This window comes from Ochotona curzoniae, unplaced genomic scaffold (assembly GCF_017591425.1).
Source record: "Ochotona curzoniae isolate NIBS_2020 unplaced genomic scaffold, NIBS_Ocur_1.0 scaffold_4506, whole genome shotgun sequence".
In the NCBI taxonomy this organism is placed as follows: domain Eukaryota; kingdom Metazoa; phylum Chordata; class Mammalia; order Lagomorpha; family Ochotonidae; genus Ochotona; species Ochotona curzoniae.
Window position 1 is genome coordinate 30,221,345 of NW_024467119.1, and position 26,158 is coordinate 30,247,502.

The 26,158-nt window shown below is 40.1% G+C and overlaps 1 protein-coding gene across 1 annotated transcript in view; it reads right to left on the reverse strand.

Annotated features, from left to right (window-relative positions):
* FAM13A (family with sequence similarity 13 member A) overlaps positions 1–26,158 on the reverse strand; it is a 329,846-nt gene that overhangs the window by 197,646 nt on the left and 106,042 nt on the right. The gene's annotated exons all lie outside the window — the stretch shown is intronic.

Below are 26,158 nucleotides of genomic sequence, written 5' to 3' on the forward strand. Positions count from 1 at the left end.
TGATTACAGTTTTCTGTAATAAAGGAAGTTGAAAATAAATCACAATACAAAACATACCATTAACAAGACAAAAAAGACAAGCTACAGATTGGAAAAAGACAAATTTCTTCTTCAATAGCACATATTGAATGTAAGATCAATAGTTACGCAGGGCTAACAAACCCTACTAATCACTAAAATAGAATAAATATAATTTAAAAAAAAGACCCAAGTTAGAAAACACACAGAAGACACCTATGCTATTAATAACTTAATGAAAGAATCCTTCAGCTTATTGAGCAACCAATGAAATACACAAAAAAAGCAAAGCCTAACCATGAATTAACATCCATTTGTATTTGTTATGGCTGCCATAACAAATTACCATCACCTGGGTGGCTTAAAGCAACAAACATCAGTCCTGGCAGTTGGAAGAGTAATCAGTACCATCAAACCCAAGGTGCTGGTGGGCTGCTCTGCTCCTGATGGAAACTCCTGAGAGGATCTGTCCTTCGCTCTCCCACCAGGTGCTCACTGCTAGCACTCTTTGCTTTTGGCTGCTTTCCCAATCTCTGGTCAAGGCGAGGGCCTTCAAAACTCAACCTGCTGGTTTGCAACATGTGGTTTCTATGTACTTGTCCAACCTCCTTCGGCCTTACTTGTACAAGGATATATGTGATAGCCTCTTCTGCGCACCCAGAATATCCAGAGTAATCCTCTTATCAAAACTTCTATCTTACTCATGTCAATAAAAACTCTCCCCCATCCCAAATAAACTAATAGTTATAGGTCCTAGGGATGAACACCTGCTTCTTTGGGTGGCTCTATTCAGCCTACTAGCCTGTTTGTGTGAAACACACCCTAATACGCCTCCGAATGAATCATACTCTTGTATAAATCCCTCCCTGTTGTAAGGTAGAACCTGTAGCTTGGAATTTAATGATGGGGAGATGTCACTTTTGTGACTATAGTACATTATAAGAGATTTGGGCTGAGCAGACTGGAGTGAGTCTCCTGTCAGCCTTGAGATAAGCTCCTATGTTGTCAGAAGGCCACTTGGCAGGAAACTATGGGGGCCTCAGCTGACCTCTACTTTCAGCACCCAGCAGTTGGAAGCCTGGGTCCCTAGTCATGCAGCTGCAAGCAGATGGATTATGTCAACAAACTGAATGAACCCAGAAGCAGAGTCTACTCCAGGCTCTCCCCATCTGAATGAAGTATGGCCTTGCTGCCACCTTGATCGCAGTTCTGGGAGGATACTAGCAGCAGACCCAGCTGAGTGGTCCCTGGACTCCTGATCCATGCAATTTGTGGGACAGCAAATATTTATTGTTTGAAACCATTCAATTAACAGTGACTTGTTGCTCAATAGTAGGAAGGGACTATCGAGTTTGGTACCTGTTACCGGAGTGAGAGTGCTGTTATATATCAGATCTCCAAATGTAAGGGTAGATTTGGAACTGACCAGTGGCAAGAGATGGGGGAATTTGGGTAGGATCAGAGAAAGTACAACATGCCACAAACAGACTTTTTGGACACCACTTTAAGCTTGAAAGGATATGGGGGAGAAGATTCTTGTGATATTGGCAGAAAGCTCAACAAAACTGCATCCCGCAGCTGTGTGGGAAGCAGAGCTTATAAGCACCCAGCTGAGGTATACAGTTAAGACGACTTCCAGACAGTGTTTTCAAAGTACCAACTGGATTCATCTGGCCATTTACAGTAGACTACGAGAAAAAAAAAAAAAACCTGAAGCAAGAACCTACATAAAAATGAAACTGGCCTTGTTTTTTTTTTTTTTTTAAAGTTCTGAGACTCTCCAGATGGCAACAGACACAAACATTAAGAGTCACTGTGAGGCACACAGGCTTTGTCGCAAAGATTAATGAATGTGACTATATATATAACTTTTTGCTAACACCCCAGAAAGATGAAAATACCAGTATTCAGTCATACAAAGATTTTTTTCCCATGATTATGGGTGTGTCTCATAGATCCTCAATTCAGAGGGCTTCTAGGAAATTTATAGGTATCATCTATGGCCCATTTTTTAATGAACAGCAAATCTTTCTATTAAGAAAAGATCTGTGTATGTGCCTTTGAAAGAAAAATATTTAAAATGAATTCTTGTAGAATCCATAGCAAAGTCAAAGTTTTTGCAAAATTTGGTTACACACACACACACACACACACACACACACACACACACACACACACACAGCTAACCTAGAATGAAAGCAAGAGAAAGAGTATAAAAATAAAGCAGGTAGTTAAATCCTTAAAAATCTATTGGCTGTAAGTAGGCTGCTAAAACCACTCAGCGGCCAATAGGCACTGTGTTTGTGAGAAAGGAAGGAGAGCTCAGAGGGCAGTCACAAGATCTGTAGGCTTAAAGTACTCTTAAGTTTAAGAGAAAAGGCCAAGCCTGGAAGGGTAAAAGAGAAGGGAAAAGTTAACTATTAACTACAGATATACACTGCATCTATGGTGCTGGGTTCATGGGGCAAAGAGTGTTTAGGAAACAAACCTAAAATGTCTACATACACTGAGAAACTGTTTTCATTCCTCCAGTGTGTTATGAGGAAAAATTTAACACCAGACTCTAAAACAGGGCTCTGCCTAAAGATGATTGGGGCTTTCGGAACAAGGGGCTACCTGGAAGGGCCAAGTGAAGTAACCAGACAGGATCCTGAACTAGAAAACAAGGGTTGGGGGCACAGTTTCAGGACTCATTCACATGGTGCAGCTTTGGGACAGTTGCTTAGGAACCCTCAGTTCATCACATGTAAAAACAGATGTGATGATATTAGTAATATTGGGGTGTATTGTGAGAATCAAGTTTTCAAAGTAAAGGCATGAATAGCTTGCAAAACCAGAAGTCAGAGAAGTCAGTGGTTGTCAGGGGCTGGGAGGGCAGGGGTTTACTGGAAGGGACATGAGTGAATGGTTTGGAATGATGGAAGTGGTGATTGTGAGAGAATGAGTTTTTCCGACCTTGTAACAATACCCTAAAAAGGGTGTATTTTGTTTTTAAGTAAATTACAAAGTATGTAAACTAAACCTCAAGAAATCTAACCTTCCAAAAGTGTTTTTGAAAACTACAAATAATCACACTTTTTTTCAGTGTGCAGAGCACAGTGCTAGCTTTCACAGTGATACTGTTGCCATGCTCTGAGCTGGAGTATTTTTACGGGAAATGCTATTAAACCAGCTCTTTCTAGTCTTGATCTAAATGTTTGGTTCAAAACTAAACACTGATTTGCTGTAAACAGCAATTTGCTAACTTTCCATTCACTCTTCCCACCTAGGAAAGTGAAGTAAATAACAAACTAATGTTTGTGTGGTCTTCTTGGATCTTATTTCCAACCCTAGTCAATGTATTGGTTATTCTTTTCAGCTCTCTGATGAGGATGATGATGATTATATATATGCACAGTATTCCTCTTCAGCATGGGGGTTATGTTTGAGGAGCCCCACAACATGTCTGGGACATGAATATCAGACCCCATCAACTCAATACACCTAACCCAAGTATGCCTATAAAAAGGTTAAATTATAAACTGGGCATAGCAAGTGATGCATAATAATAACATAACAGTTACAGCAATATACTGTAATAAAGTTACATGAATGTGGTCTTTTTTCTCTCTCACTATCCTTGATCATCTGAAATCACCCTTATTATAATCGTGAGAAGATACAAAGCTTTTGCGATGAGATGAAGTGAGGTGAATGACGCAGGCATAGTGACCTAGAGCTTGGCTACTCTTGACCCTTGACCTTTTGGTGAAGTATCAGGAAGAGGACAATCTGCTTTGGAAGGTCCTTGATCACTGAGTTGGAAAGACATAGAGGGATGGACGAGGATGATGGCTGGAGTCCTCAACTTTTGAAAGAATATAAATCAAACACTGTTTTAAGTTATGGAAGCATAATTTTAGAGGTTATAATCCTTTGGTGAGTATATAGGTGAACTGAATACTACACTCAAGCACAGTGGTCACAATTCTGTCTTTTAAGGTCTGTACAGCTTGAAACAAATTGGCAAATTCTGGTAACATCCACCTTACTGGTTCTGGTTCAGGTTTATCTTCACCTATAGATGAGTTAGCAATGTCTTCAAATTTCTCATTTAATACTTCTTAATGTCCTTTGAAATGTTCCCCAGCATCAGTCATCTCAGCAACTCCATCAACTCAACACAGGCTTTGACTTTTCTAACATCTCCACTGATCCCTGGGAAGCCTTTAAAATCTTTCACAACTTCGCTTGGCAGGTTTTTCCAGCAAACAAAGTTTCTAGCTTGAATTTATCCACTGTGATTTTAATGAGTGTAAAGCTACTGTGTCAGTAAAAATGTGAACATTTCTGCTTCATGTCTAGATTAATGTTTGAATCAACTGATGGCAAAACATGAACAAATACCTGGAAGGTGTATGTAAATTCGGCCAGCCAAATAATGCCCTTTCAAGGGACCTAAAAGCCATGAGATTATATGCAGAGGTGAGAACAGAACCTCGGGGTCCAGAGTGGTAGCTGAGTGGCTAAAGTTCTCATCTTGCACGTGCTGGGATCCCATATGGATGCTGGTTCGTATCTCAGCTGCCCTGCTTCCCATCCAGCTCGCTGCTTGTGGCTGGGAAGGCAGTCAAGGACCACCCATAAACCCTGGTACCCCTACACTTATGTGGGATACCTGGAAGAAGCTCCTGGATTAGCTCAGCTCCGGCCGTGTGGCCACTTGGGGAGTGAATCAATGGATGGAAGATCATCTTTTCTCGCCTCTTCTCTGTATATATCTGACTTTTCAATTAAGAAAATAATAATAAAATAAATATTAAAAAAAAACCAGAACCTTAGTATTTTCATTCTCACAGCAAACAGATTAAGGATGCCCAGGTGCAACATTTATTAACAGGGCTTTAAGTTCCAATCCTTCCTCTTCCAAACATTTTTCTGTTTTGTTTTGTTACTACTGAGATGAAGTACTGGTGGAACCATTCCATAAACAAGATGGTTATCACCCACGCTTTTTGGCAACACTGTCAGAACATGGAGAGCGAATTTTTGTTTTTGTTTCTCAGAATGTGTGAGTTCTTTGTTCTGTATGCCATGCCGGATTAATCACATGCCATTCTGAGATGCCAAACAGAGACAGAGTTAATATTTCCTTCCACGTTTTATGTCTGGATGTCTCCTTTATCCTTTTATAAGAGCAGGTACTAAAGGCATCTTCTTCCAGTAAAGTCTGGCTTCACAGCCCTGAAAGGCTTACTTTGGATGGTATTTCTTCTCCTTAATCGACTTCAACTCTCCTGGAAATGCGGCAGCAATTTATTTCTACTTTGGCAGATTCAGCTTCTCATTTTTCTGCCTTTCAATCCAAGCTTATTCCCAAATCTATCTAAGCAGATGGCCCAGTGTCACTCATTTCAGAGGCTCCCTGGCTGAAGGCTTTCTGTGAGCTCAATCCTCTCGATGCAACAAGTTGCTGTCAACTGGAACATATATCCTGTTCATCTCTTCCAACCACATATTTAATGCTTTTTCCACATTAAAATATTCCATATTCCATAGTTTTCACACACTGTAACTTTCTCAGTGGCTATAACCTCCACAGTGCCAGCAAAATTACCACAAATTTCTTTTTCCTTACAATTTCAAGGCTACGAGATTCATTCTTGCTGCAGATCTTACCAACCTCAGCATTTGCTTTTTTTCCTACTTCCTTATTAAATCAAGACATATCTTCTTTTTTCTTTAAACACTTCAAAGCTTCTCTTTTGCATATCTGAATAGCCAGCACTAGTACTCATATTCTTTGGGGCTACAATTTAGTAAGGATTATCCAAACACAAACATTCTGATAACTCAGTAGTAAATCTGAGAACCAAACCAGCTACTCAAATGAATAACAGCTGGGTGGTGCATATGACATGATTACACTGGGCAAAATAATGTTGCATGTCCTGTGCAGGATGTCATGAGATTTCATCGTGCTACTCAGAATGCTGTATACTTTAAAAGTTGTGCTTACTTCTGGAATTTTCCACTTTACATTTTCAAGTCATGGCTGACAATGGGTAAGTGTAACTGTGAAAGCAAAACTGGAAAAGAGGGGGATTACAGTATAAATCCTTTTTGTGTTAATCTAAGCCATTTATAAAACCAGCCTACTCACAGGTAAGAGTGATGAGATACTTAATTTGGCATGTTTTCTGGATTATCCTCTTCTGATTAATCAATACCCTTAACACATTCTTTTACCCAGGAATGAAAGTACCCAATGCTTGGTTAATCACATGATTAAATGAGCCACTATTGTCTGCCAAAATTCCATGTAGATCTCATGTCTTTAACTTAATGTTTACCATTTAAAAATGCAGACTAGGAGAAGGCACTATGGTGCAGTGGGTTATATGCTTGGGATATCTGTGCCCCATATTAGAGTCCTAGAATTGAGCTCTCATGTGCCAGAAAGGCAGCAGACAGCAGCCCAGTTACTTGGGTTCCTGCTACCCAAGTAAGAAACTCATATGGAATTCCTGGGCCCTTTCATTGACCTGGCACAGCCTAGAATGTTACAGGCTCTTGTGGAGTAAACCTGTAGACGAAGAAATCTCTGTTTCTCTTTCACTCAAATAAATAAGACTTAAAAAGGAAACAAAAAGTTTACATGTTGAAACATTTCTCCTTTCATTTTTCTTTGTCAAAAAGCAAACAAATGAAAAGAGATAAAAATATAACATTAAACCCACCGCTGAATGTCAGGTTTAACAACCATTTTTAGAGGTGTAAAGGTTTTCATATTTGTGCTGTCTTATCCTTGATTCTACTGATTTGTCCATATGCATTTATATAATATAAATGAAAACTTAGATAAAAATGGAAGTTTATTTTTTTTTAATTAGACAAGATGAAATAACAAAGTTCCAATTGGTTCACAGAATTAAGGTGAGGCTGTGGAAACCAAACTTTTCAGAACTGTTTATGTACCTGGCCTTGCCCTTGGCAACACTCACCTTTTCAAGAAGCACTGGCATTGTTCCCAGCTAGTTTAAACCACATATTCTAGCACCTAGGTTTGCTTCACAGTACTGATTTTATAGGCAACAGTACCAGTTGTCAACATAATCTTTCTTTTCTACAGCACTAGTAAGATACAAAACTTTATATATGAAAACTCTACAGTGTCTCGATAAGCTGAAAAAATTTGTTAGTCTTTCAAATATTTTCAAATATTCAGATGTTTGATATCAAAGGACAACCATTTGGGTAGAAAAGTAATTTTTGAAAGAAATTGTTATTAAACAGCTGTATATGCTTCAGTTTGTTTTAGATACATGGTTTCATCAGCATAGTGAAAAAATAGTAATTGATTATTATTATTCTTAAGGATAATCATTACTAAATCTGCAATAGCAAAACAGTATTTTACTGCAGAAAAACTGGGGTATCGTTATTTTAAAAAGTTTTGTTTCCAGTGCTATTTTTCTTTTTCCTTTCCAGATTTATTTTTATTGGAAATGCAGATCAGACTTACAGAGAGGAGGAGAGACAGAGAGAAAGATCTTAAATCCACTGATTCACTCCTCAGGTGATCTCAACTGCCAGAGCTGAGCTGCCAGGAGCCAGGAGCTTCTTCTGGGTCCCATGTGATTGTAGGGTCCCCAGGCTTTGGGTCATCCTGCACCAATTTCTCAGGCCACAAGCTGGGAGCTGAATTGTAAGTAGAACAGTAATTGTGAGTAGAATTGTAAGGCGAGGATTTAGTCATTGAGCCTTAGTGTCGGGTCCTGCAATGTTATCTTACGCAAAATATTTCACAGGTCTCACAGAAAAGTTGTTAACAGCAGTCAGATAAGAGCAATACTAAGGCAAAAAGGTGAATGGATTTTTTTCTAAATCATTACCAGAATTGAAAGGTAATACTAGTGTCAGTGTGTCAAGAAGGTGCTTATTAAAGATTTATTTTATTTATATGAAGAGTTACAGAGAAGGATAGAGATAGAAAGATCTCCTATTCAATGATTAACTCTCCAAATGCCTCTACCAGCTGGGGCTGGACCAGGCAAAAGATAGAAGCTTTTTCTATGTCTACCACATTTGTGCAGGGGCCAAAGACTTGGGCCAGTTTCCACTAGTTTTCCAGAGCATTAGCAGGGAGTTGTAATGGAAGTGGAGCTAGCTCAGGACTCTAAGCAATGAACTCTAAGCCCATATGGAATGCCTTTGTCACAGGCCGCTGCTTTACTTGCTATTCCACAACACCATTCCCAAGACAGACATTGCTGATTTGATACAATCACTGTTAAAAAGGAGGTAACAGATTAAGGATGAAGCAGAGTGCTCTGATTGAGAATCTAAGCCAAATTTCCCTCCATTTCTGTCGCATTAAACATACAGCAATGGACAGTAACCTTCTGTGAAAGCCCTCAGTTCTCACTGAACTGCAAGGTCCAGAAGCAGGATATCTATGGTGATTTACACAAACTTCGGAAGACACAGCAACTACACTGTGACCAGAAACCCCATGGACTGGGCAGCAGGGCTCAAGCATGGACAGGTAAAGTTTCTGGCCAGTGCCAAGAGGCAGCCTGGGAAAAGCAGTGGGGTGTGTGCCAGAGCAACCATGTTACCAGCTGCCTCTGCCACTTGTCACATGCATAATCTCTGGAAACCCTCTCACCTTCAGAAATCTGAGTTTCATCTGGAATGACCTCTCAGATCTCTTCCACTACTATCCTTCTACTGTGGTGAAGAAGCCACTTAATGCAAAGCGATGGATACATGTAAGATGATGGGTGATGGCAGGTGTTAGAGCACTGGTTACCAAATTGAACAGCAGAGCTGTGGGTGAGCTCTGGCAACTTCAGCCATACAAGTGGAGTTTGTAGAAACTCAACTTCAGACTGGGACCATTTTTCATTTTAAAGTAGCAGAAGCAATCTCACCTTACATTTAAAGATTAATATCATGCTTACAATGGAAGAATTTCAACTGAAGTTGAACTGTGGTTATGCAGCAAGATGGAGCAATCCACTATGGGAGAAGGGGTATGGGAGGGGTGGGGGGACTCCCCAGTGCTTATAAAACTGTATCACATAATACAACGTTAATAATTAAAAAAAAAAAGAAAGTTCATAAAGAGAAAAAAAATTGTTGTGGAGTATAAAAATAAAAATATTTGAAACAGGAAAAAAAAAAGATTAATATCAGGATCTCACCTACAGAAAGCTTTTCAACGTTACTATTTTAAAGAAAATCTAAACAACAGGAAACCTAAGTTTTCAACTTAGTTACAAACTTCATGGCCAATGAAAGTGGCCGAGTCAGATTGCAGGCAATCTTATTCTTCCATCACTTTCTTTCCTGCACTGTAGGATCTGAGAACAACAGTTAACTTTTGACCTTAAGTGCTTTTACTCACGATGTTCTTATTCCTTAGAAAATCTCTCCTGTCCATCTTCACTTACCAAATACAGCTCATTTTCCAATGCTCAGCCATGGTGTGTTTCTTTTCCTCTATCAGAATCAATTGGGACCAGTGTCATGGCACAGTGGCACATCCACTACCTATGATGATGTCATCTCACATCTAAATGCCTGTTTGAGTCCCATTGTTCCTTTTCAGATTCAGCTCCCTGTCAATGCACCTAGGACAGCAGTGCAGAATGGCTCTATCCTTGGGTCCTTGCTACCCATGAGGGAGACCTAAATGGTGTTCCCAGCTCCTAGCTTCAGCATGGCCCAGATCTGGCTGCTACATCCACTTGGGTAGTAACAAAAGATGGACAACTCTGTCTCTTTCAGGCTCTCTGTCTTTAAAATAAACAAATAAATCTTCTAAAAATCAACTGCTTCCTTTTTCTCACATAATTCATTTTTCATCACAGTATTTATGAAAAACCTGTTGTGTAAAAAATCTAGTCAGCGTTCTTATCATCTGCCCTGGAATGAACAGCATGCATACCACATCTCAACTCCAGTGCAAATACTCCTACAGTCAGCAAGTAATAGGCCAAACCGACACTCACTGATCTAAACAACCTTTGAGATGGAACTGGAATACTTCCAAATGGGTTAAAGAAATATTGGCAAACTTGTCAGAGAAATAGATACCAAGAACCAAACCAAGAGCCCAGCCCACATTGCTATTAAAAATAAGGAAAAAATTAGTTCCTTTATTGTGATAGTGCTAATCCATTTTTGAGTCTTGTTGAGTGTTCACATAATTGCAGCTATCAAAACAGCAGGAAAACAGCTCAGCGTTGTGTCTTAAATCATCTTTACACTTTCAAAGAATTGGTTTTAAAGTAATCCCCAGCTTCATGGTTTATAGATATAATCTTGCAGGAACTTCATTTACTTTGGTTACAGAATGGTCAAAGTGTAAAGTACACGACAACCATCCTACTCTTTTTTTGTTCTACACTGTATATAGGTATAATTACTTTACCCAAAACCTTAGTTCACTGAATACCATAAAAAAAAGTTTACTGACTAACTTGAATTTTAGTTCCTTGACTCTTTAAAAAGTAATGAAAAACACTCAACTTACATTTATTCTCTAACCCATTTTAGGTGTGTAGTCAGTAGTGTCAAATATATTCACACTGGTGTGGAGTAGATCTCCGAAAGTTCTGCATTATAATACTGATACACTAAATCCGTGAAAAAAAATTATCTTCCTCTCTTCCTTGCCCCTTTAAATCACTATTTTATTTCCTGTTTCCATGAATTTTACTATTCTGTGTATCTCACAACTCATGATTTGTCTTTTTTGACTGGCTGACTTTGTTTAGTAGTGTTTTTATTCCTTTCCTTAGCAGTATTTCAATGTGAAAGGATATCCTGTTCATCTATTTATTACTGACACACATTTGGGTTGCTTGCATCTGTCTCCTTATGTACAAAAGTGTGAAATAGCAACCAAGTGTTTAAACAGCAAAATACTAAGGAATGGGATAAGAACAAGGCATACATTTTAATGTTAGCTTCTATCTAATCAAACTGAACTACAGTATTTGGGAACGACACAATGATTAGGGAGGCTGCCCACTTCTATAGAAGTAAAATGCTAGGATCCCTGAATTCTGTTGGTCTATCTATAGATAGAGCAAGGTGGGCTGTGAGAGAATCCAAAATAAGGTAGCCTAATAGATGACACAGATTACTGTATTGAGTGCTGCATGTTGCTACATTCTATAGCCAAAGAGTGCCAGTTTCCAGGGATGCAAAGTGCTTCACCATTAGCAAAAATGAAAATGAACTTGGTAACCATTCCTTTCTTTTCAAGTTCCCGGGGACACACAAGATAGCCACTGCCCAAGAAATATTAGGCTGTTTCTTCAAACACTCTTCATCCCACATCAATACACTCTTTGGTCCATTCACCAGCCAGCTCAAGTATCAGAGGTCAGACGAGTCACTGCTGATGGATGAAGTTCCACAGAAGTTTATATTTTGAGGTCACAGATGAGTTGGGAAAATGATAATGCAAACAAGTTCAACTAATTATTCAAAAAATAAAAAAGGGAAGCAAATAAAACTATGTTCAACACACTAGGAGAATTCCTTGGAGCTGCCACCTGTGACTCCAGCCATTACCACTTCCCTCTCTTAGAAAGATTTTCCTGATTCTAGGCCCATCAGGAAAACGCTCTGTTAAATGAGGACAAATTAATGAAACACCTGAGAACTAATGCCACACAGGTTTATGACCATGAAAAATAGTTCCCTTTGAATAGTTAAATTACTCAATTAAGCCTGGAATGCTAGACTTGTAACACAGAATTATTTATCCAGATAACTAGAATTCATAGCTTTGTACTTTCCCTCAGTTCTGGTGGCCACAAAGCACAAGGAGAATGATCTTTTTTATAATTTCAAATAAATGCAAAACCCTCTATCCAAATACAGGTGATCCCTAAGTAGTGCCCTAGAAATTCACTGTGCACGTAAGCCACCTAGCACATAGAATACCATACCCCACAAGAAGAGAACAGCTAAGCATGGTATTTAGAATCTTATCCTATGCCTCAACATTCTAATTCATAAGTTAGATTTATGTTGCTCCCAACATAAAAGAAGATGAATACAGCAAGGGCAGTACATGGTCACCAACTTGTTCATGAATCTGAAGAAAGTGTAACAGAAATTGGAGGCAGAAAAAGATGACAAAAATCACAAATATGTGAACTGTCTTTGTAGGAAGATACTGTATCCTATTCTCTAATAAAGATAAGAAAACATTACGCAAAGTGAAAACAAGCAGAGATTATAGATTGTGTGAGCTCATTTAAATGAATCATCAGGAAAATCAGAGACAAAAAGATAGATTAGTGGTTGACTAGACATTGCATTGCATATAAAGTAGCCAGCAGGCTCTCACTGGAGGGGGAGAAACATTTCAAAATTGACCGCTTCATCAAAGTACTGACAGTCACAGAATCGTATATTTGAACTGACCTCAAAGCTGTTAACAAGCAAAACACAAGAATGAGAAACACAGCCATAGGGTTTGATCTATGCAGGGCTGCATGCTAGTTTCCTACTGCTACAGTAAGAAATCATTACAAACTTTGCATCTGAAAACAATATAAATGTATTACATGGCTCCAGGGTCCAGATGTTCAAACTATTTCCCACAAGGTGTATTAAACCCCTTAGGGTTGTCAGGACCAAATACCACTGCCTGGTACTTAACTGGATGGGACCTATGGTTCAGGAGGCTGGATAGTGCTGGACCCAGGAGCTGCTTCTGGTCAGGGCCTTCTGGCTGCATACCAGACACCATCACACAGGATAGCATTTTGAGGAGAGGCAATGGGAAGGGAGCTCAACTCCTCCTCCTCCTGCAGGGAACCCCTCCTGTGATAAGGGCTCTTTCAGATCCCACCTCTGAATCCTGTTGCTTTGGAGGTTTAAGTTCTGCCTGCAGGAAACTCCAGGGGACATATCCAGGCTAGAAGACACTTCCACCAGGATGCTGACTGCAAGGGATCCCTGTCCCCCCCTGCTGGGCCAGTCTCTCCCAAGGCACAGGTAGTCCCTGGCTCGTGGCCTCTTCTGTTACTCTGATCTCTCCCTTCTGTCACATCACCACCTCCACTGCTCCTGCTTCCCTTTCCTATGGGTCCTCCTGGTAACACTGGGCCCACTAGCATGACTCAAGATCATCTCTCCACCTTGAAATCCCTTTCTTCATCCTCTCTGAAAAATCCTTCCTACCAGGTTCTATAACACATGTATAAGTTCCAAGCATTAGGCTATGAATAGCTTACGTGTGACCAATCCGTGGTTTGCCCTACCTGCTCTGGGGAGATTTGAGAATGTTATTCAAATGCAAGTAGCCTGAAATCCTATTTCCCTAACTACTTAATTCCTGCTCTTTCAGTACGCATGTTGAGGCTGCCTGGCCCACAGCAAGAAGGCAATGAGACAACTTTGAGGATGTGCTCGCAAAAGCCCTGGGCATACTGGCAACAAGGGTGACTGCAAGACAGAGTTCTCAGGGTAGTGGTATCAAATTCAGAAGTGCCGGCTGACATCTCACATTGGTGGCTACACCAAGAGACTAAGACAGGCGCAATTTTCCATTTCTGGGCAAAAAGCAAATGAAAATTCTCTAGAAAACCCTTTAGGAAAATAAACTGTCAGTTATGGTCTGCCTGTCTTTGTTTTTGCCTATCTGTTTTTAAGTAAGATATTTTTCCATATCCTCAGGTCTAGTTAATGTATGAGAAAGGCAATTTAATTATCTAAGACATAACTCTAGATGTGAGGACAAATAGATAATGCAGGGCAATGACAAAATAATTAAATTACAAAATAACATCATCAGGAAATATCTCCAGGTTTTGTTTCCTCAGATGGGAAAACAGAAATACATCAAAGTAAAAAACGGTCAACTCAATTTTTTCCTACAACAGACCTCAGCTGAGATGTTGAAATAAGTAGGCATTCTCATGCTAAAAATGATGAGAAGATAGCACCCAGGGAGGAATCTGCAGAAGTTTCCCCAAACTCACTTTTAAACTATAACCAAGCAGGCATCGTGGTGTAGTGGATTAAGTTGCAGCCTGTGTTGCCAGCATCCTATGTGGGTGCCAGTTAGAGTCCTGGTTGCTCCACTTTAGATCCAGTTCTCTACTAAAGTGCTTGGTAAGGCAGGAACAGATGGCTAAATACTTAGGTCCCTGTGTACATTGGGAAGATGTGGCTGTTGCAGCCATCTGGCTTCTGCCTTTTGGCTGGGTTGACCTCAGCTGTTCTAGCCACCTAGGGAATGAATCAGAAGACGAAAGATTCTCTCTCTGACTCTCCCTCTTGCTCTGTAACTCTGCTGTTCAAATAAATACATCACTAAAAAAGAAAATATTTACAATATATCTATGCTTATATCTTGGTTAAAAAAAATCACTCATTCACTTAGCAAACAATACCCACATTTTGAAGAACGGGAATTCAGCCCAAATAACCATAATCTTTGTGACTTACTGCCCTTTTGTGGCACGGGCAGGAGGCAGTGGGGACAAAATAAATAAAGGTACCAGATCCCACGTGACCAGATATCAGGTACAGATAAAGTGCCAATTCAACAGAAATGACACATTTAGATTATTTTAAAGTGCTTGGGGAACAAAAAATAGCTTTTTGTGGTAATGCTATATAATCTCCTTTCAGAATGCACAGATGCTACTATCTAGACATCAGGCAATTCACCAACCCTGGAACGCAGATGGGAGATGGCAGGAAGAACAGGTTGGGGACAGCCAGGCTGAGAGAAGAGGCAGGAAAGCGAGGCAAGGAAGGAGCTTCCATCATGCAAAGGAACAGCCAAAGACTTCTGACAGCACAATAGACTGACTAACTTCCATTTCCAAGCAGAAGGACAAAGGAAAAGTCCAGCATTTACCTCACTGTTCAGAGACGGATGAAGAGGGATGAAAAGCGATGGGGAAACCTGGCAGTTAGAGAGCTCCCTGCCCAGGAGTCAGGGCATGGAGGCTCTGTAGTGACAGAGCAGGGGCTCACAGGGTGAGCGCCAGGCCTCACTGTCACATGACTCTGTGTATGGGAGTCAACTAGGAAACAGGTAGCGAATAAACTGTGTTGACTTTAATATCACCCCACAACTCTCAGTGGTGAGTGCGCCACTGTGAGCATTCAGCATCCTTTCCGGACCTATCGTGCCCCTGAAACGTGAATGGATAAAAGGCAAATATATCCGAAATGACCTGAGGATTCATCAAAAGGAATTAATAAATCATGAAATATAAAGAAGCCTCCTAAGTCAGTAATGTATAGATTGCTGAAATACAAAGAAGTTCATGATATACCTAAATGATAAAATCAATAATGAAATAATATGCGGATATTTCTTAAATGCAAAAATGCATTTAAATTTCTGTCTACAGATTTCCACGGAGATACTTAGAAAAATAGCAACACATTTTCTATGTTTTACCTTTTTGTGGTTGGTCTATTTATTTGTTTGATAAACAGCCATTTTTAGAGATCAGTCTTCCATGAACCGGGTCAGTCCATGTCGAAAGAGGAGACTTGAACTCCATCAGGGTCTCCCCCGGGGGTGGCTGAGGATTAGCTACTTGGGACATCACATGCTACCTTTCTAGATGCATTAGCAAGAAGCTGTATCAGAAGCAGAGTAGCCAGGACTTGGAGGATGCAATACAGGATACCAGGGTCCAAGAGGCAGATTTACCTGGTACTTACCTGGTATAACACTATCACTGCTTCTACCTAAATTATTTACAAGGAGAAAGGTACAGGAGAATCTATGCTTCTATGAAGCTTAACAATCTTGATAACACATTATTACTGCACCCAAACCAAACACACAACTCCTAGTAAGATTTCGCCTTGTTCTACACAAACAGGATGGCCACCCAGAGAGAGATTACTAATACTCTGTCTCATTTGGAATCTTTTCTATCAAAGATGAGAAAAGTTCACCACAGGGTTACCTGTAGCAATGCATCTCTCACTAATGAGAAGGTCTAAGCATTAAACAATTTTGGAAAACTAAACAACTGTGAAAACTAAGAAAGTTCTACTTCTGAGGAATAAATGGGATTCCCAACACATCATTTTTCAGAGGCCATTTATCCTTTAGGTTACCATATGTTTTTTAAAGGGAGGGTGATTCATTTTATTTATTTGGAAGGCAGAATGACAGAGAGGGAGATAAACACACACATACACATAGAGAAAGAGAAAAGGGGAAAGAAAACGATCGCAGATAGAGAGAAAATGACAGAGGACAGGAGGGGAGAGATGGAGAGAGGGAAGAAGAGAGAGAAGGAAAAGAGGGGAAGGGCAGTGGAGGCGACGAAAGGGAAACAAACGGAATGGAACTTTCCGGTTCATTCCCTAAATGATTTCAATGCGGGGCCTAGCACATACTAAAGATAGGAGCCTGGAACTACATCTTTGTATCATATGTGGGTGGTGGGAGCTTAGTTAGGTACTTGGGTTATCATCCACTGCTTCTCCAGGTATATGAGCAGGGAGCTGGACCAGAAGCAGATCAGTTGGGATACAAACAGGTGTCCTGGTATGTGATGCCTGGGTTGTAAGCAGTGGTCTAATATGCTGCATCACAATACTGGCCCCAACTTACATATTCTAAGACCAACTAAATCAGTCTTTTTTGACAGTGCTGAAAATTAATTTATATACTTTTGTTAAAAAATATGCTAATCTTAAAAATGAATCTAGAAAATATTTTCTAAAGACTCATTTCACTTGAAAGTCAGTGTTACAGAGCAAGAGAGGTAGAGACAAAGAGAAAGCCCTTCTAGCTGCTGGTTCACTCCCTAAATAAATGGCCACAATGGCCAGAGCTGGGTTAGTCTGAAGCCAGAAGCCTGGAGTTTCATCCATGTCTCCCATGTGGGTGAAGGAGCCAAGGCCTTAGGCCATCCTCTGCTCATGTTCTAGGCCATCAGCAGGAAGCTGGATCAGAAGTGGAGCAGCCAGGATCAGAACTGGCTCAATATGGGATACTATTAGCAGAGTATTAGCTTGTTACAACACCATGCTGGCCCCAAAAGTATTATTAATAAATACATTTTTTCTATCTTTATAGAATGAATGCAAGTACTTGTTAATCTGTTTCAACTGTCCAGGAACTCATTTCAAAAGTTTTTCTTTAAAAAAAAATCACATATTTCCTAGCCCCTTATTTATGGATTTCAGAGACCTGTATAAATAGTTCATGCTAAAACTCAAAAATAACATGGGGAGATATCCATGTCCTTTGGAATATCTGACTCTGACTCCTACGATGAACTTTATTTCAGGTTTGTAGATACAAACTCTACTTTAGTAGACAAAAACCATAAAAGATTTGGCTCACGGCCACTGAAGAACCGATTGCATATTTCAAGTGTTGGTGTAGAGTACAATCCCCAGGCCATGTCCTACTAAACAACAGCACAAAGGAAACAGAACAGCCATAAACAACTTCCAGGGTGCCAAAAAGCTCAACAGGCTTGACATCTATTCAACACAAACAAAAACTTCTTAAACAGTCGACAAGAAATTAAAGCAATTACAGTGAGCCTAGTTAGGTTAGGCAACAGGAGACAGTCAGAGGATATATTTGCATATCTTTTATATGACCAAAAACAACCCAGTTAATTTAATACACATGTTTATAGTTGCTTTAATTCAATCCAACAAATATTTACCAAATATCAGAGAATGCCAAGTGGATGAGCAAGATAGCACCTGTTCCATGAGAGCTTATATCATGGACTAGAGACTGAAAATATTATAAACTATCATAATTAACAAAGCATTTCAGTAGGGAAGGTACAAACTAATGCAGGGTAGGGCATAAAAATTGGCAATCATTTCATCTCTGGAAGCAGGTGGATGGTCTATTGTGGATTTTTGGGAGTTGAAAATATTATTGGGAAAGCCCTCCTAGAGGAGGTAGCAATTGATAAAGACTGAGTGACATAGTTACTCCAACCACAGTTTCACATCTTTTTTACAAACAACACTATCTATTAAGCATGATGAGTCACTAAATTAAAAGTTTTTTTCAATGAGATAAAACAAACAGTAGAAAATCTAGAGATGCATTTGCATGCTAGTGTTAGTTTTTTGCTGCCTTTTCTGACGTGACGCTATCCTTTTTTTAAATAAAAAAACATTGTCTATCTTTTTTGTTTGTTTGTTTTCCATTATATGGTTTTATAGGTTTAGGACTTCCTCCCATCCCTCCCTTTCTTCCCTTCTCCTTTCTGGCCCACTCCAATTTCCCATGTATTTTACAATAATACAGTCCTTCAGCTACAGTCACAATTTCATCATTCTGCTGCTTACAAGTGGAGGCAATGGTAAGGAATCTAGTGTCTTGCTGTCAAGGTAGATTTGACAGTTTCACTGGGGGCCTTGTTCCACGCAGTAGTAGTGATGCCTACCACAGTGCCTCTTTGTTTCCCAAGTACTCAGTCTCCATTAGACTATTTGCTTGTGAGAGTGCATGTGTATAGTTGTTTTTAGGTTGTATTTTACATGATCCAATGATATTTTTGCCTCTTCCCTTTCATGTTTGAACAGGCAGAACAATGGGTCCTTTAGTTCATGACATGAAGAACAAAGAAGATACAAGTGAAGTACTGTAGCATTTCCTTTCTTAAGTACCATCAACATTAGCTCGCTCCTGCCCCATGGTGAGCAAAGCAATACCTTTCACAGAGGGAGAAACCTCAGAAGGAAAAACATCTGCCAGCTCTCCACCATGTCACTACAAGGCCAACCAAACCGGAATATCTGGGGTTTGTTCCCTGGCGAGGCAGTGCTGCTGGCTCCAAACATTCCTCTATCCAAAAGAATATGCTAGATTTTTCTCTGAGCTAAAGAAAATATTTCTCTTGACAATTTAAAGGTCAGACAATGGGGCAGAAGGAAAAGCAAATATCAATCTATTGAGAATACGAGGAAGGCAGAAATAAATGTTCAAATCTATAACTAGTTAAAGCACCAGTAAGAAAACTGCACACAGACACAGAGGATTTCTTCCAGAAAACAAACCCACCATAATTTGAAGATATCCTAATATGAAAATGCAAGAAAAACACAGATGCTGCCATACATCCCTGTTTAGCAATACAGCACACCAGAGAGTCCTGGTTACTGACCCTCAGGATTGCAGGGCTACCGAGGGGCTGAAGTCTGCCATGGGCATCCTTCTGCTAACCAGGCCTGGAAAAAGCCAACATTCAAAACAGGTATTTTATAATGAATCTATCTTAAAGTTGAAAAATCATAAGAAGAAATGAATCAGAAATTGCACAGGTAAAACTATCTTATAGGAAGACCTTTATTATTATTATTATTTTAAGAAAGTAATTAAAAACCACCTAATGGGCCCAGAGGAATAGCCCAGTGGCTAAATCATGCCTTGTACCTGCCAAGATCCCACATGGGCACTGGTTCACATCCTGGCTGCTCCACTTCCCATCCAGCTTCCTGCTTGTGGCCTGAGAAAGCAGTACAGGACAGTCCAAAGCGTTGGGCCTGTACCCATGTGGAAGACCCAGAAAAAGCTCCTGGCTGTAGGCTTCAGATCAGCTCAGCTCTGACAATTGTGGCCACTTGAGGACCGAATCAATGGACGAAAAAAATCTTTGTCTCTCCCTCTCTCTGTAAATCTGACTTCCTAATAAAGAAAAAAAATTTTAAATGTAATATAAAATTTATCACTGTAACCATTTCTCAGCATACAACTCAGCAGTTATACCTTTAGACTGCTGTGTAACAGATCTTCAACTTAAACTCTGCACCTGAAAAGTAAGTCTTCTTGTCTCTCTGGGTAACCCCATTCTACTTTCTTTTCCTATAAATCTGATGGCTTGGGACATATTATTCGAGCAGTGTCATATACTATTTGCCCTTCAGAAACTACATATTTGGCCTGTTGCTTCAAAGCTCATCCCTATTGTAATATTTTATACAGTTCCATTCCTACCACATTTACTTAAATATTCATTCCTCGGTGGACAGACACATTGCTTGTCACAACCTCCTGGCTATTGTAATAGTACAATGGCATAAATATCTGCTCCTCATGACCCTGCCGTCACCTCTTTAGAATAGCTGGATCATACATTCAGTAGGAACCATCTGCAAATATTTTATGTACTTTTTGACAGTGTGATTTTCAAATTACATTCCTATTATTAAATTCTAGTATTAATATAATAGCAATTAATTTTGGGGTAAATGCTTATCTGAAAATAACTAAATACCTTGTGGACTATATATTTCTGTCCTTTTCTGATAGCATCTTAAAACTAATCCTTTATGTTCGTTCCTTCTTTCACCAACTATGCTCAACACCCTCCTATCTGCTAGGCTCTGCATGCTAAAAGCAGATTTAAAAACCCACAAATGAAGTCCTTTGTTGTTTCTCTCCTGCTGTATCAATAAAACATAGAATCAGAGGGGCGCAATTATACTCAATAGAAACATTATCTAGTTTTTGTTTTAGTTCCATCTTTTATTTATTTATTATATTTTGACAATCTCTACATAGTTGATTGGAGTAAAAAGGTTCAAGGGCTATAGGAAAGTGGGTAAGATTATAATTTCCATATTGTTTCCTTCATTTTTAAAGGGGGGTATTAAGGGAGAAGGCCCACCCAGTTTCCCACCCTCCCCAAGTCCCGGATGTAGGGTATGCTCTGAGGTTCTTGCTCAAGTGGTTTTGATATTTCAACAGTTATGAATTGCTGCCAATCTTGCCACTCCAAACACTATGAGGTCGTTGAAGAATCCACTGATTGACATAGTCCATCAGAGAGCCTCCATTTGCCCCATATTTTGCTGCCAACATATAGCTGAGATGGTTGGTTGACCTGTTCTGTCTTCTCTCTTTTCTTGGTTAGGGTTCTGAGTCCAGCATTTTGATAGGGGAGATCTGCAAAAAAACTTTGTCTGAGGTGTTCTCAAACCAGATTTCTGTATGTGGTAGCAAGTACAGGACCCGGCACAGTCCATGGCCCTGATCAGCTGGTGGTTGCAATCACTGGGTTGGTTCTGTTTTCAGCCCCGACTTCCACTGGAACCAATGGGTGTTGCAGTCCAGCCTGGTTCTGCCCAGCACATACTCGGCCCTCGCATAGACCAGTGGGAGCTGCAGCCTAACTGGAGCAAGCCACAATAACCGCAACCAGGCCCGCCCCCTGCCCTGGTTTGCCAGTGACACATTATCTATTTTATTTCATTTATTTTTGCTTTATTATCAGTTCCAGGATGGAGAATCAATGGGTATTGAATCCCTGACAGTTACAATACTAATTAGTCTTAGAACATACAAATATCTTCTGACACATTAAAAAGAAATCATGTGAGTACATCTTCCAATGAACTACAAATTCATGAAAACAAAGTAAGCAGTGTTACACTGCACTAACCAGGAATGTCTGAAGCACCTTTCCAGTGGTGCACAGCATCGTGTCTGTATTCCGCTCCACATGTATTTTTGTATAATTTTTTTTTTCTAAAATGAGAACTTCCCTATAAAACTACTGATTAGTCTATAAATGGTCACCTGCAGTCTAGGCAGAAAACAGCACATGCTTCAGGAGAGCTTCATTAGCAAGTTCCACACTGAACATGCTAACTTCTTGAGAGGGTCAGACATGATTGTTGTGAGGGTCTGCATATTTATCTGTGCAGTACTGCTTCTAGGTGTGGCTTATCTGTGCTAATCACAGAAACGAGAGCCAGTTCCACAGGATGGATAGCACAGCAGAAACTCCTGTCAGAGCAGCGGGAAAGAAATGAACGAGACAAGGAGTGGGTTTTTATCATTTAATAAGACCAGACAAAAAATTCCAACAAAGAGCTATTCTGACGGTGGATGAGGATGTGTGAAGGGGAAAAAGGGGAAGTGAAATTTTCTTTTGGAGACAAGTAAGTTGATCTGGGGTGGTTGTGAGGAGTTCCACAGTGCCTAGTGGTACCCCTTGGAGGGCACTGGTTGAGTGACACATGCCTTAGGGAGTGTATTTACTCTGCACACATACATGGTCATACTTAAATGCTCTTGTTTACTCCTTTGCTTGTGGGCTAAGGGTTTGTTGACCAAAGGTTGGAGGCTCGGAAGGCCCCTGGGTCTAATGGTTGAGGTGGGAAGATATTACAATCTTACTACTTGTGTTATCACTGATGAAAGGTGACAGCATCAGGACCTCAGATGCCTTAGTTATTAAAATGCATGAAACTCTTGACCACATCACCTATGTGCAAACAAAGGTCATCATCTGGTTAAGAAATTCTTTTTCTTCTGTTTGCTCACAGGGCACACACCTTTCTTAGCTTTCAACTTTGCACCACTTATGGTCTGTGCCACGGGGGTTAGAGGTGAGTGGGGATGGGCAGCCACTGTTACCCAACACAGTGAGCATGAAAGCATGAAGGTCAGTAGTGAGGCAAAACTGATTCTTCGAAAAAGCTTTTTCATTCTGGCCCTGAGTTAGAGCAAAGCTCAGAGGAAGTGAGGATAGTGTATTTACTCGGCAATGGAACATTTTGTTTCCAGCTCACAAAACTTGGCAGCTGTTCAGAGCCTTGCTTTCTGCCCTATATGCCTGAAGACATATACACTGTCCTCTTTCCAAAGCAGGGGAGTCACTGGCTTAATCACCTCACAAAGTGGATGAGGGCTCCATTTTCTCCCTCACTCCTACCCCCAAATCTCTTACTCAATATCCTTGCCTCTATCTCTTTACCTAACAACAGGAATACTTGAACTACAGAATAAAAAGGGTTAAGTGGTTTCTTTACATATATTTTTCAGAAATATCAAGTGGCACTAATTTTATCTCTGTCTCCTCAAAGTATTATTTGCTTATTAACTTATTCATTTCATGCAGTTCATAGCACTGTTTGGAACTCCTAAGTCATATGATCAGGATCTTCCATCAAAGGAACACATATTTTCACTAAGAGGATGTGAAAGCATTGTGAATAAATTAAATATAAGTGTCATCAATAATAAAGCTGCTCTGAAGGGATTAAATGATTCAATACTGTAAATTATTAGTGATAACAACAGTTACCAGTGTACCTATGGGATCCTGGCACGTTCAAGATGAGAACTGTAGCCAGTGGGTCACTGTAACGTGTCCTCTCCTTCATCTTTTTTAATAAATAGAAATGTGGGCCTGGCGCGGTTGTTCAGTGGCTAAAGTCCTAGCCTTGAACACCCCAGAACCCCATATGGGTGCTGGTTCTAATCCCAGCAGCTCCACTTACCATCCAGCTCCTTGCTTGTGGCCTGGGAAAGCAGTCAAGGACAGCCCAAAGCCTTGGGCCCCTGCACCCGTGTGGGAGACCCTGAGGAAGTTTCTGGCTCCTGGCTTCGTATCGGCTCAGTACTGGCCGCTGCGGTCACTTGTGGAGTGAATCATTGGACAGAAAATCTTCCTCTTTGTCCCTCCTCCTGTCTGCATATCTGCCTTTCCAATAAAAATAAATAAATCTTTTTTAAAAAAAAAAAGTGAGAAATGCACAGAGAGAGAAAGAGGGAAAGCTCCCATTTGTTGGTTCAATCCTCTAAATGCTAGACAGCAAGACTGGGCCAGGCTAAAGGAACTGGGAACTCAACTGAGATCTCCTATATGAGTGGCAGGGATCCAGGAATTCGACCTGCAGCCTGCCAGATGTGCAGTTGAACCTAGCTGGAATGTGAAGCCAAAGCCAGGAATCAAACATTCAGACACAGAACACAAGTATCATCACCAGGAATCTTCACCACCGGACCATATACCTCCCCCATGGACTGTTCTCTAAGTACCTGGCAGGGTGCTAGCATAGGATTCACATATCAATTACATGTGATATACACATATATGCATTTGTATGTATTTGCTTATATATAGGATGTGGGTCAGGCCTTCTGATAAGAAAGGTCAGTGTCCCAAGCTCAGGTCAACTTACTTATTTAGGAAGTAAACTGGTTAAGAGGTTCATTGGTGAAAATATGCCAGTATCTCCTAAGAGGGACTTGAATATCTGTGGATACGTATTTGGATACAAGAAAGCACATGTAAGACAGCTGATATCATTATCACTGCCCTATACATGAAAAAAATAAAGTACTGAGAAGTTACATAACTTGACCAAGATCTGGCTGTTGGAAAGTAGTGGAGGCAGGTTTGAACCTGAGCAATTTGGCTATTCTGTCTTCCTACCTAAAATTATACAAAACTGAACCACTATTATTGTTGCATCTTAATTTATGACCAAATTGATCCCATAACCCCACCACATTAACTGTCTAGTCTCCTAAGGATAAATAATTGTCTACAGATTTATTTATTTGCAAGTCACACATATACAGAGAAGGAGAGACAGAGACAGGGATGTCTCCCATCTGCTACCTTAGTCCCCAGGGCCGGGCTCGGTCACAAATCTTACCTGGGCCTCCCCAGGTTGACAAGAGACCAAATATTTGGGTCATCTGTTTGTTTCTTTTCCCAACCATTAGTAGGGAATTGGATCTGCCCATATTGGATGCCAGCAAACCAGGCAGCAGCACAACCCACTTCATCACAATTTTGGCACCACATAGGGATACATTTTTGTTTATTAGTAAAGGAAGGAAAATAAGATATCAAATGATTATTCTGCCTCTGTCTTACTTTAAATATTCTATTAGTCTTTAGTTGTAAATGGGCTGTTACTTCTGTTTATGACAATTCTTAGCAATGATTTAACCTTCTATATGAGTTCAATCTAACACAGAAATACTGGAATACACTATGTGTATAGCAAACATGTTATCTAATAGAGAAAAATGGCTTTTCATTTACATTAAACTTTGGGAACCTAATTCAAAAAATAAAACTGCTTGAATAGTTCTTCTTTTATTCTCTAATGGAAAACTAAGTTAGGATGCATGATTAGTTTTACAAAGACTGAAAGTACCTGGGAAGAAAATAAGAATTCTAAGATTTAAAAATTGAGTCAGTCACAATTTCTGTTAAAGTATTTCAGAGTGAACACTAATTTTACAAACACAGGTTTCTTTTCCAGGCCTGGCTATGGAAGATTGGTTTTGCACATCATGATTCTAATATTTTCTTAATGAGTGCTGTTCAGAAGCCTGGCATGATGGCACAGTGGGCTAGACTTATGCCTGCACTACTGGCATCCCAGATAGGCACTGGTTTTAGTCCCAGCTGCTCCACTTCCAACCCAGTTCCCTGCTTATGGCCTGGGAAGGCAGCCAAGGATGCCTACGGTCCTTGGGCCCCTCTACCCATGTGGAAGATCTGGAGGAGGATCCCAAGGGCTCTGCTCCAGTTGCTGTACCCTTTGGGGAGTGACTCAGCACAGTAAGTTAGCAGATGCAGGCTGGCTTGGTTTCTCTCTGTAACTCTGCCTCCCAGATTAAAATTAAAATACAACTTTAAACAGAAGTTATCTCTTTAACTGATGTAAAATGTCACTATATTTCTTCACTTTTTAATAACTGATCTCCACATCTACAAATATTCTCAATTCTCTTTCTCTTTGCTTCCTATATTGTTTACTTTCTTGAAAGTACTCTTTCTTTGGCTTTGTGATATCACACTAATGCTACTCTGATAAGTCTAATGGCTTCTTTCGGTCACTTTGTTATGGACAATTCCCAGAAGCCACTGTTCTTGGAGTGCTTGTCAATTTCATCTTAAGGAAGTAAACTGGAATGAAAGCCTTCCAAATTCTACCATGTACCCTAAATTCTCTCAAATTACAATCCCTTTCCATCTCTGTCTCCTCTTTCTCTCCCCCCCCAAACTCTAACTCTCCCTTTCAAATATATATGCATATATATACATATGTATATAATATATATATTTTAAGGTATCTGTACCCCAATTCAGAGACCTTGTGTTTAACTACTGGCTGTGGGTTCAACTCCAGCCGGTAATGAGCAACCTGGGAGGCAGCAGGCAGCTGAGCCTCAGCCACCCAGGTGGGATCCATGGAACTCTCCTGTCATTTAGTCTGTCCCAGCTCTGGCAGTTATAGGCATTTGGGAAGTAAACCAGAGGATAGAAAATCTCCCTCTCCTCCTACATGTCTGTCTCTGTGCATCTCCCTACATTTTCAAACAAACAAAAAAAATTAAAGAAAATTACTT